The sequence below is a fragment of the Nycticebus coucang genome, chromosome X (genome assembly GCF_027406575.1).
Source record: "Nycticebus coucang isolate mNycCou1 chromosome X, mNycCou1.pri, whole genome shotgun sequence".
Taxonomy (NCBI): domain Eukaryota; kingdom Metazoa; phylum Chordata; class Mammalia; order Primates; family Lorisidae; genus Nycticebus; species Nycticebus coucang.
Genome location: NC_069804.1, coordinates 174,682,815 through 174,691,817, shown reverse-complemented (window position 1 = coordinate 174,691,817; position 9,003 = coordinate 174,682,815). Strand labels below are relative to the sequence as shown.

General features: G+C 37.3%; 1 pseudogene; it reads right to left on the bottom strand.

The window, feature by feature from the left end:
* Nucleotides 1-300: 300 nt before the first annotated feature.
* On the bottom strand, nucleotides 301-8,109 carry LOC128577093 (mitochondrial pyruvate carrier 1-like; annotated as a pseudogene).
* Between the last annotated feature and the right edge of the window lie 894 nt (nucleotides 8,110-9,003).

Sequence of the window (9,003 nt, the reverse complement as noted above, 5' to 3'; positions counted from 1 at the left end):
GTTTTTCACTGAGTACATTTTAATAGACAATATGCATATATTACTGTAGATAAAATCATCATCAGAAGTCATTAAATTGATTGCCTATTTTGAGCTACTCTTTATGAAAAGTAAAATATTCAGTAAGGCAGCAGAGAGTTAGTTTACAGAGTCTGGATTATTTCTATTAAAATAGTACGGCTAGTAAAAATAGAATTCAACATCATTTTCCCTAGCAAGACTATGATGATGGAATCTGTGACTCAGCAGCAGTAGCTGGTGATGCTGTCCCTTTAAAAGCGGGTTCTTCATTTTCTCTTGTTATGCAGATGCCTTTTTGGTCATCCCATATCTGATAAGCTGTCCTCCCTGGATGATCTGGGCTACTTCATTTGTTGCACAGCACGCGAACAGAAGCCAGTGTCGAGGCTGCACCTCTTAGGCAAATCTCATAAATATCAAAGAATAACAACAGAGAGCAAATGTCATCTGCCCACTGATAATCCCTAGAGAATCGTTCATGTCATTGATGGCAGCAACAGGCAGACCCTAGTTGGCTACTGGGCCCCAGAAGTGCGTACTCTTAAGGTAGTCCCTGAAATCCTTGCTCTGGACATAGTCTGCTGCTTTCCACACCAGCGCACCCGCAGTGGCTGTGCCGGACACCAGCTCCTCCTGCTCCTCGCTGCTGCCTCTGCTCCTCGGGGCCCAATTGATCTCTGAATTCTTTTTTTTTTTTTTTCAGAACTAGAGCCACCACAAGTGTCTACTTTATTTATTTATTTATTTTTTATTTATTTATTTTTTTATTAAATCATAGCTGTGTACATTGATATGATCATGGGGCCTCATACACTCGCTTCATAGACCATTTGCATCTTACAGGGGTATTTGCAAAACTTGGTAAATGTAGAATGTAAATGTGTTGGCACAGTAACTGAGATAATGCCAGGAAGGCTATGTTAACCATTGTGATCTCTGAATTCTTGTATCAACTCCCCGCTCTTACCCTTGTTTGAATGGCCAACAGATACTGTAAACGTTGTAAGTTCCTAGTGGAACTTTCTCTCTCTAATTTTCTCCTTCTGTGCTCTTCCCTAACTCCGTAAGTCACATCCGCATTGTTTCCAGGTCCTCACACCAACAAACAAAATATGATACCTCTGCTCATACCTGACACTGAATTAGTGAGCAAATGTATTACCTTTGTCTTCAAATTATATCCAGACTCTTAACACTTCCCACCTCTTCCACTCATAAATACTACTCTGGTCCAAGGTTTTTATCCTGCCATAATAAACCACTCTTGACTAGACTATGAAAATAGCCTTATATCGATTCTCCCTAATTCTATCCCTTTTTATTCAGTCCATTTTCACTCCAAAGTCTATTTTAGCATGATCCTGTTAAAATGTAAGTCAGTTCCTGTCTCTTCTCTCCTTACAACACTGTAATGCCTTTTCATCTCTCCCAGAGTAAGAATCTACATAATCTTCCTTCTCCCGTTTTCACTACATATTTATCTTCCGTTATTTCTACTCTTACGCTACTTAAGTCACATTTGTATTGTTATTTTCTTTTTTTTTATTAAATCATAGCTGTGTACATTGATATGATCATGGGGCATCATTCACTAGCTTCACAGACCGTTTACTAAGTTTCACATGTACCCTTGTAAGATGCACCACTGGTGTAATCCCACCAATCCCCTTCCCTCTACCCATCTCCCCGCTCCCTCCCCTCCCTTTCCCCCTTCCCCCTATTCTTAGGTTGTAACTGGGTTATAGCTTTCATGTGAAAACCCTAAATTAGTTTCATAGTAGGGCTGAGTATATTGGGTACTTTTTCTTCCATTCTTGACATACTTTACTAAGAAGAATATGTTCCAGCTCCATCCATGTAAACATGAAAGAGGTAAAGTCTCCATCTTTCTTTAAGGCTGCATAATGTTCCATGGTGTACGTATACCACAATTTATTAATCCATTCGTGGATAGATGGGCACTTGGGCTTCTTCCATGACTTAGCAATCATGAATTGAGCTGCAATAAACATTCTGGTACAAATATCTTTGTTATGATGTGATTTTTGGTCTTCTGGGTATATGCCCAGTAGAAGGATTACAGGATTGAATGGCAGATCTATTTTTAGATCTCTAAGTGTTCTCCATATCTCTTTCCAAAAGGAATGTATTAATTTGCATTCCCACCAGCAGTGCAAAAGTGTTCCCTTTTCTCCACATCCGCGCCAACATCTCTGGTCTTGGGATTTTGTTATATAGGCTAGTCTCACTGGAGTTAGATGGTATCTCAAAGTAGTTTTGATTTGCATTTCTCTGATGATTAAAGATGATGAGCATTTTTTCATATGTCTGAAGGCCGCGCGCCTGTCTTCTTCAGAGAAGTTTCTCTTCAAATCCCTTGCCCAGCCTGCGATGGGATCCCTTGTTTTATTCTTGCTAATGTGTTTGAGTTCTCTGTGGATTCTGGTTATTAAACCTTTGTTGGAGACATAACCTGCAAATATCTTCTCCCATTCTGAGGGCTGTTTGCTTGCTTTACTTACTGTGTTCTTGGCTGTGCAGAAGATTTCCTATTTAACAAATGGTGCTGGGTGAACTGGCTGGCAACCTGTAGAAGACTGAAAGTGGACCCACACCTTTCACCATTAACTAAGATAGACTCTCACTGGATCAAAGATTTAAACTTAAGACATGAAACTATAAAAATACTAGAGGAGAGTGCAGGGAAAACCCTTGAAGAAATCGGGATGGGCGAGTATTTTATGAGGAGGACCCTCCAGGCAATTGAAGCAGCTTCAAAAATACACTACTGGGACTTGATCAAACTAAAAAGCTTCTGTATTGTTATTTTCAAACACATCAGGTATGCCTTCGCACTTGCTCTTTCCTCTGTCTAGAATGGAATTTTTTCTGAAGTGTCTCAAAAGTTCAGTAGTCCACTTCTTTAAGAACCTTATTGGCCTATCATCTCAGTGTGATGTCACTTAACTATTTTGTCTAAAATCCAAATTCCCATTTCACTTTCCTTTCTCATTTTATTTTTCTGATTAGCATCATTCATCACATGACATACTATAGATTTTACTACTTATTTTTAACATTATATAGCTTTGTTTTCTTTGTTTGTATTCTGTGAAAGCATTTCTTTTCTTTCTTTTCTTTTTCTTTTTCTTTTTTTTTTTTTGCAGTTTTTGGCCAGGGCTGGGTTTGAACCCACCACCTCCGTCGTTATATGGAGCTGGCACCCTACTCCTTTGAGCCACAGGTGCCCCCAAAGCATTTCTTTTTTCTCTTTTCTTCACTGTTTTCTCCCCTCCTTGATGTGTATCATATTATCTGGCATACAGTAGGCCTTCAATAAATATTTGTAGAATGAATGATTGATTTTTCCCATTTGAAGCCAAGATTAAAAGGCTTCCCTTGTCATAACCTGCTAAACTCTGCTGGAGTAATGGGGCAGGCAATGATCCACCTTGGGCAGGAGTATAAATAACACAAAAGCCCTCCAATTACATTCCCAGTCTGCAGGACCTGCATTTCACTTATTCTGTGTTGCCATTTCCTCTCATTGTGGAATCCAGCATCCTTCTTGCTCTCTAGGATTTTCCTCCCTATTTTTAGTTTTTCAGTCCTTCTAACCAAGTGATTTTCAACCAGTGCGCTGTGACACATTAGTGTGCAGTGAGAACCTCTTAGGTGTGCTGCAAAAATTTTTGAAGATCATTAATTAAATTCTTTTCTAAAGACATTCAAAGCACAGTAAATATATTCTTTTTTAAAACACTTTTTTTGATCAGCATCATTTAAGTGTGCCACAGAAGTTTAAGTATAGGTTCAAGTGAACTGTGAGGTACAAAAGGTTGAAAAACACTGTTGTGACCTATCTTTGCCTTTAAGGCCATCTGAGGGTTGACTTTTGGACAGGAAATTAGAATACTTGTCAGAAACTGAAGCTAGATGCATATTTTAACTATATATACAGTCTATATATATAGTCTCTCTCTATATATATAGATAGATACAATATATAATAGATATAATATATAATGTGCTGATTTTTGTGTGCACATTAATTTTCAGTTCATTTGTGTAAATACCAAGGAGTGCAAATACTGGATTCTATGTAAGTGTGCATATAGATTTTTAAGAATCTATCAAATCATATATATATATTCCCCTAAATAAAGTTTTTATTGTTGCATAATTTATTGTTTAGAGATTTACACAAAAGTTGCAAAAGTAGTGCAGGGTGTTCCCAAATTACCTCCCCACAACACACACACAGTTCCCCTATTATTGATTTTAACCTCTTATGTTAGTATAGTACAATTGTCACAGGTCACAAACTAATATTAATGCATTGATATTAATAAACATCCATCACTTATTCAGATTTCCTCAGTGTTTCACAAATGTCCTCTGCCCCAGCACCAAAGGATAGATAACCGCATTAAATTTGGTTGTCATGTATCCTTAGGCTCCACTTGGCTTTGGTAGTTTCTCAGACTCTCCTTATTTTTAATGACTTTAATAATTATCAAGGAGTACTGGTCAGGTATTTTGTAAGATGGTCCTCTAGGAATTTGTCTGTTATTAGTCTGATGATTAAACTGGGACTATGGGTTTTAGGGAGAAACATAGATATAAAGTGCAAATCTCATAATATCAATAGCCCAGGCTACCCACATGATTTATCATTATTGATGTTGAGCTTGTTAATTGAGCTGAAGTTGATAGTTTTCTCCATTATAAAGTTACTCCTTTATTACCCCTTTTTTATTGTCTACTTTTTGGAAGGAAGTCACTGGTCATAGCCCATTCTAAAGAAATGGGGAGTTATGCTCCCCCTTCTTGAAGGCTATGTATCTACATGAATTGTTTGGAATTTTAGTGTATGTGAGCTCTGTCTCTTCTCTTTATTTGTATTCAATCATATATTTACATAAGTATGACAGTACTTTATTTATTTTGTTGCTGAAATTTTGCAGCTTTGGCTATGGTTTCATCATTCAATTGGCCCATTTATTTTTTCCATTAAAACGCTTTACATTGTGGGCTTTCTTTTTTAAGCAACTTCTTACTTTTTGTCAGTACAAAATACTCGACGTTCATCTTATACATTTCTTGTTCTACTGTTAGAATTAGTTATTTCTACAAGGAATGCTGGTTCCTTTAGGTGGAAAATTACATCAGAAACCAAGATTGGGACATTAGGTGAGCATAGTGTTGGTAAGCTGTTGCTTTTGGACTCTCAGCTGAAAGTGCAAGGAGATACAAATTTGCATATTACCACCATGTATGTATACACATATCTAAAAAACTTTCTATATGGAGTCACATTGTTCATAAGTTAAAAATGAGTTCATAGTCATATCACTAATTCTAGTTCATTACCACATGAATCACTACAGCCTCTTTCCCTCGCTTATTTGTAATCCGTAACACAAATGTTGAGAAACAGGACTTCCACTATTCACAATATGTTTACTAAATTGTTTAATTCCAGTATGCATGTATAATGTTATCAGAATTGCTAATTAATTTGCCATTGGGAAACAGCTTTGTGACTAGGGTATAGTGCAGGCGTCCTCAAACTTTTTCAACAGGGGGCCAATTCACTGTCCCTCAGACCGTTGGAGGGCTGGACTATAGTTAAAAAACAAAACAAAACAAAACACTATGAACAAATTCCTATGCACACTGCACATATCTTATTTTGAAGTAAAAAACAAAATGGGAACAAATACAATTCACACCACTTCATGTGGCCCGCGGGCTGCAGTTTGAGGACGCCTGGTATAGTGTATCCATAGTTTCTGCAGACTTATTTTTGTCTCTCTGACTCTATTCATTTGCAAAGTTGCTTAGGTCAGCAATTCCCACTGCACACTGCCTTCTATAAGGGTGTTTCACACATTTATAATACAGTTAGGTTCTCTTGTCACAGTCTACATTTTTTTCCTGGGATCCTCTAATGTTCTTTTAATTAGCACATATGAAGATTCACTCTATGTGCTGTATGGTTTTGTGGATTTGCACAAATGCAATGTTTGTAACTCCCATGACCATATATATAATATATACATATATATATTCAATTCCCTTTCAAAAATCTCCTGTGCTTCAATTACTCAACCTGCTCACCCTGTACCCTTAGCAACTATGATGTTTATCTTCTCTATATTCCAGAATGTTTTATGTTAGGAACAATACAGCATCCAGGTTTTGTAGATTGGTTTATTTCATACAGAAAAATGCATTTAATATTTGTCTATCTCTTTGTCTCTGAGATCTATTGCACAGTAATAGATTCCTCATCCCTTTTTATTGCTGAATAATATCTCTCCGTATGGCTGTAGCATAGTTTGTATATCCGTACATCTACTGAAAAACATCTTGACTGTTTCTGGTAATGAAGACTATGAATAAAGCTGATATAAACATCATGCAGATTTTTGTGTGCACATTAATTTTCAGTTCATTTGTGTAAATACCAAGGACTGCAAATACTGGATTCCATGTAAGTGTGCATATCGATTTTTAAGAATCTATCAAATTATCTTCCAAAGTGGCTGCCCCAGTTTGTATTTTTATGATCAACATATAGTAGTTCTTGCTTCTCCACATGGTTTCTATTGCCAGTATTTTATTAAATGAAGGTTAGCAATTTTTATAGGTGTGAAGTGTTTTCTCATTTAAATTGAATTTATCTAGTGTCAAATATATTTTCATATGCTTGTTTTCCATCTGTGTGTCTGTTTTGGTAAGGTGTCTATTAAGACTTTATAAAATCGGTTTGTTTATGGATTTTTAAGAGTTTTGCCTCACTTTTAAATTAATGTGTTTTTTATTTTGTTATTTTTAATTGACAAATAGTAATTGTATATATATATACAGGGTACGAGGTAATGTTTTGATCAAGTATATACACTGTAGAATGATTGTATCAATAGAATTTACATAACTATAACTTCACATATTTATCATTGTGATAAGAACATTTTAAGTTTACTTTTATCAATTTTGAAATAATATACAATACATTATTATTTTCTATAGTCACCTTACTGTGCAACAGATCTCAGAGGCTTACTTCTGTTTGGTACTTTATACAGTTTGCCCAATATATCCCCCATATGCTGCTAAACCTCAGCCTCTGGTAATTATCATTCTGTTCTCTACTTTTATGAATTTGTGTTTTTTAGATTCCGCATTTCAGTAAGATCATGCATTATTTGTATGTTTATGCCTGGCTATTAACTTATCATAATGTCTTCAAGGTACATCTGTGATATAGTAAATGACAGGATTTCCTTCATTGCAAAGGCTGAATATTAATAGTCTTGCATTGCATTAATAGTCTTACACTACATTTTCGTCATCCGTTCATCAACTTAGAGACACTTAGGTTGCTTCTCTATGTTGGGTATTGTAAATAAGGCTGCAATAAACATGGGAGTATAGATACTACATGATGTACTGATAGCAATTCCTCTGGATATACGTCGAGAAGTGGGAATGCTATGCCACAGGTAGTTCCATTTATAGTTTTTTAGAGACATCCAACTGTTCCCAGTATGTCTGCTTGTTCACTATGGCATTAATCTGGTGTGTGAGGTGTGGTCATGCACACACAGCCTTGTATCTGTGGTTCAGAGCCCGAGTGAACTCTTAATGGCATCTGAGCTGGTGCCCAGACTGTGGGCGTGTGCAGAGCATCTTTGTCTATACAGGGTAAAGGGTGTGGACTAGCTCACAATGGCAATAACATCAGTGTTTGAGGTGTGGTAAGCCTCATTTCAGCCAAAAACTTGTCATAGGGAGTAAATGCACTGGTAGGAAAGTCTTGGCCTAAGTATCGGGTATGCATGGGATCGGGTGGGCTGGCAGCTTGGGTCTTGAAGAAGCACAACTCCAAGTGTTTCTTGGGGTGAGGAGGGTGCAGGCACATCTTCCTCTCTGATGTTCCCCAGAGGAGAAATGGCTTTTGGTTACCTTGGTGGCAAAAGACGCAGGTATTGTCCACAGAGCAGAGAACTGCTGCCCACTGTAGTCCCAATATGTGGCTGATACTGGTAGCCTGTGCCTTTTTTCATTATTCTGAGCCATCTCCTCGTATCTCAGGTATACTGATTTCATCAGCTATTCTTTCTGTGTGGACATTTTTCATTTTGGTATTTTGCTACACTGTGTTGCAATAGATTCTTATGTGGGCCCTTTAGCCCTCCTGTGGTTTATGGATAGCTTGTTTGCATTTGAATTCTGGTAGGGAGATGAAGGCTCATATCTCATACTTTGCCATCTTTGTGACATCATGTCCTTGAAACTTAGGATTTTCTTTAGCATATTTTGGATAGAATTTCATTATGAAATATATGTTTGGAAAATATTTTCCCCAGGCTGTGACTTGTCTTTTGATTCTCTTAATAATATCTTTCACCAAATAAAGTTATTTTTTATATTTACCTGTTTGGGATTCATTGAGGTTACAAAGAATTAGGTTACACTGATTGTGGTTGTTAGGTAAAGTCCATCTTGTAATTGTGTCCTGCTCCCAAAAGATGTGCCATATACCATGACCCCATCCCTCTTCCTCCTCCCAGCTCCCCATCCCTCATTCCCCTACCCCATCCCTTTTAGTAGCAAATATATATATTTTTTAATTTAAAAAGTTCAACTTTGCCAGGTGCAGTGGCTAACTCCCTGTACATCTAGCACTCTGGAAGGCCATTGTGGGAGGATCCCTTGAGCTAAGGAGTTTGAGACCAACCTGAGCAATAGAAAGATCCTGTCTTTACTGAAAATGGAAAAGTTAGCCAGCCATTATGGTAGGTGCCTATAGTTCCAGCTGCTTGGGAGGCTGAGACAGGAGGATCACTGAACCCAGGAGTTCGAGGTTGCTCTGAGCTAGTCTGACTCCATGGCACTTCAGCCTGTGGCAACAGAGTGAGACTCTGTCTCAAAAAAAAAAAAAAAAAACTCATTTAAGTTTTCTTTCCCAAA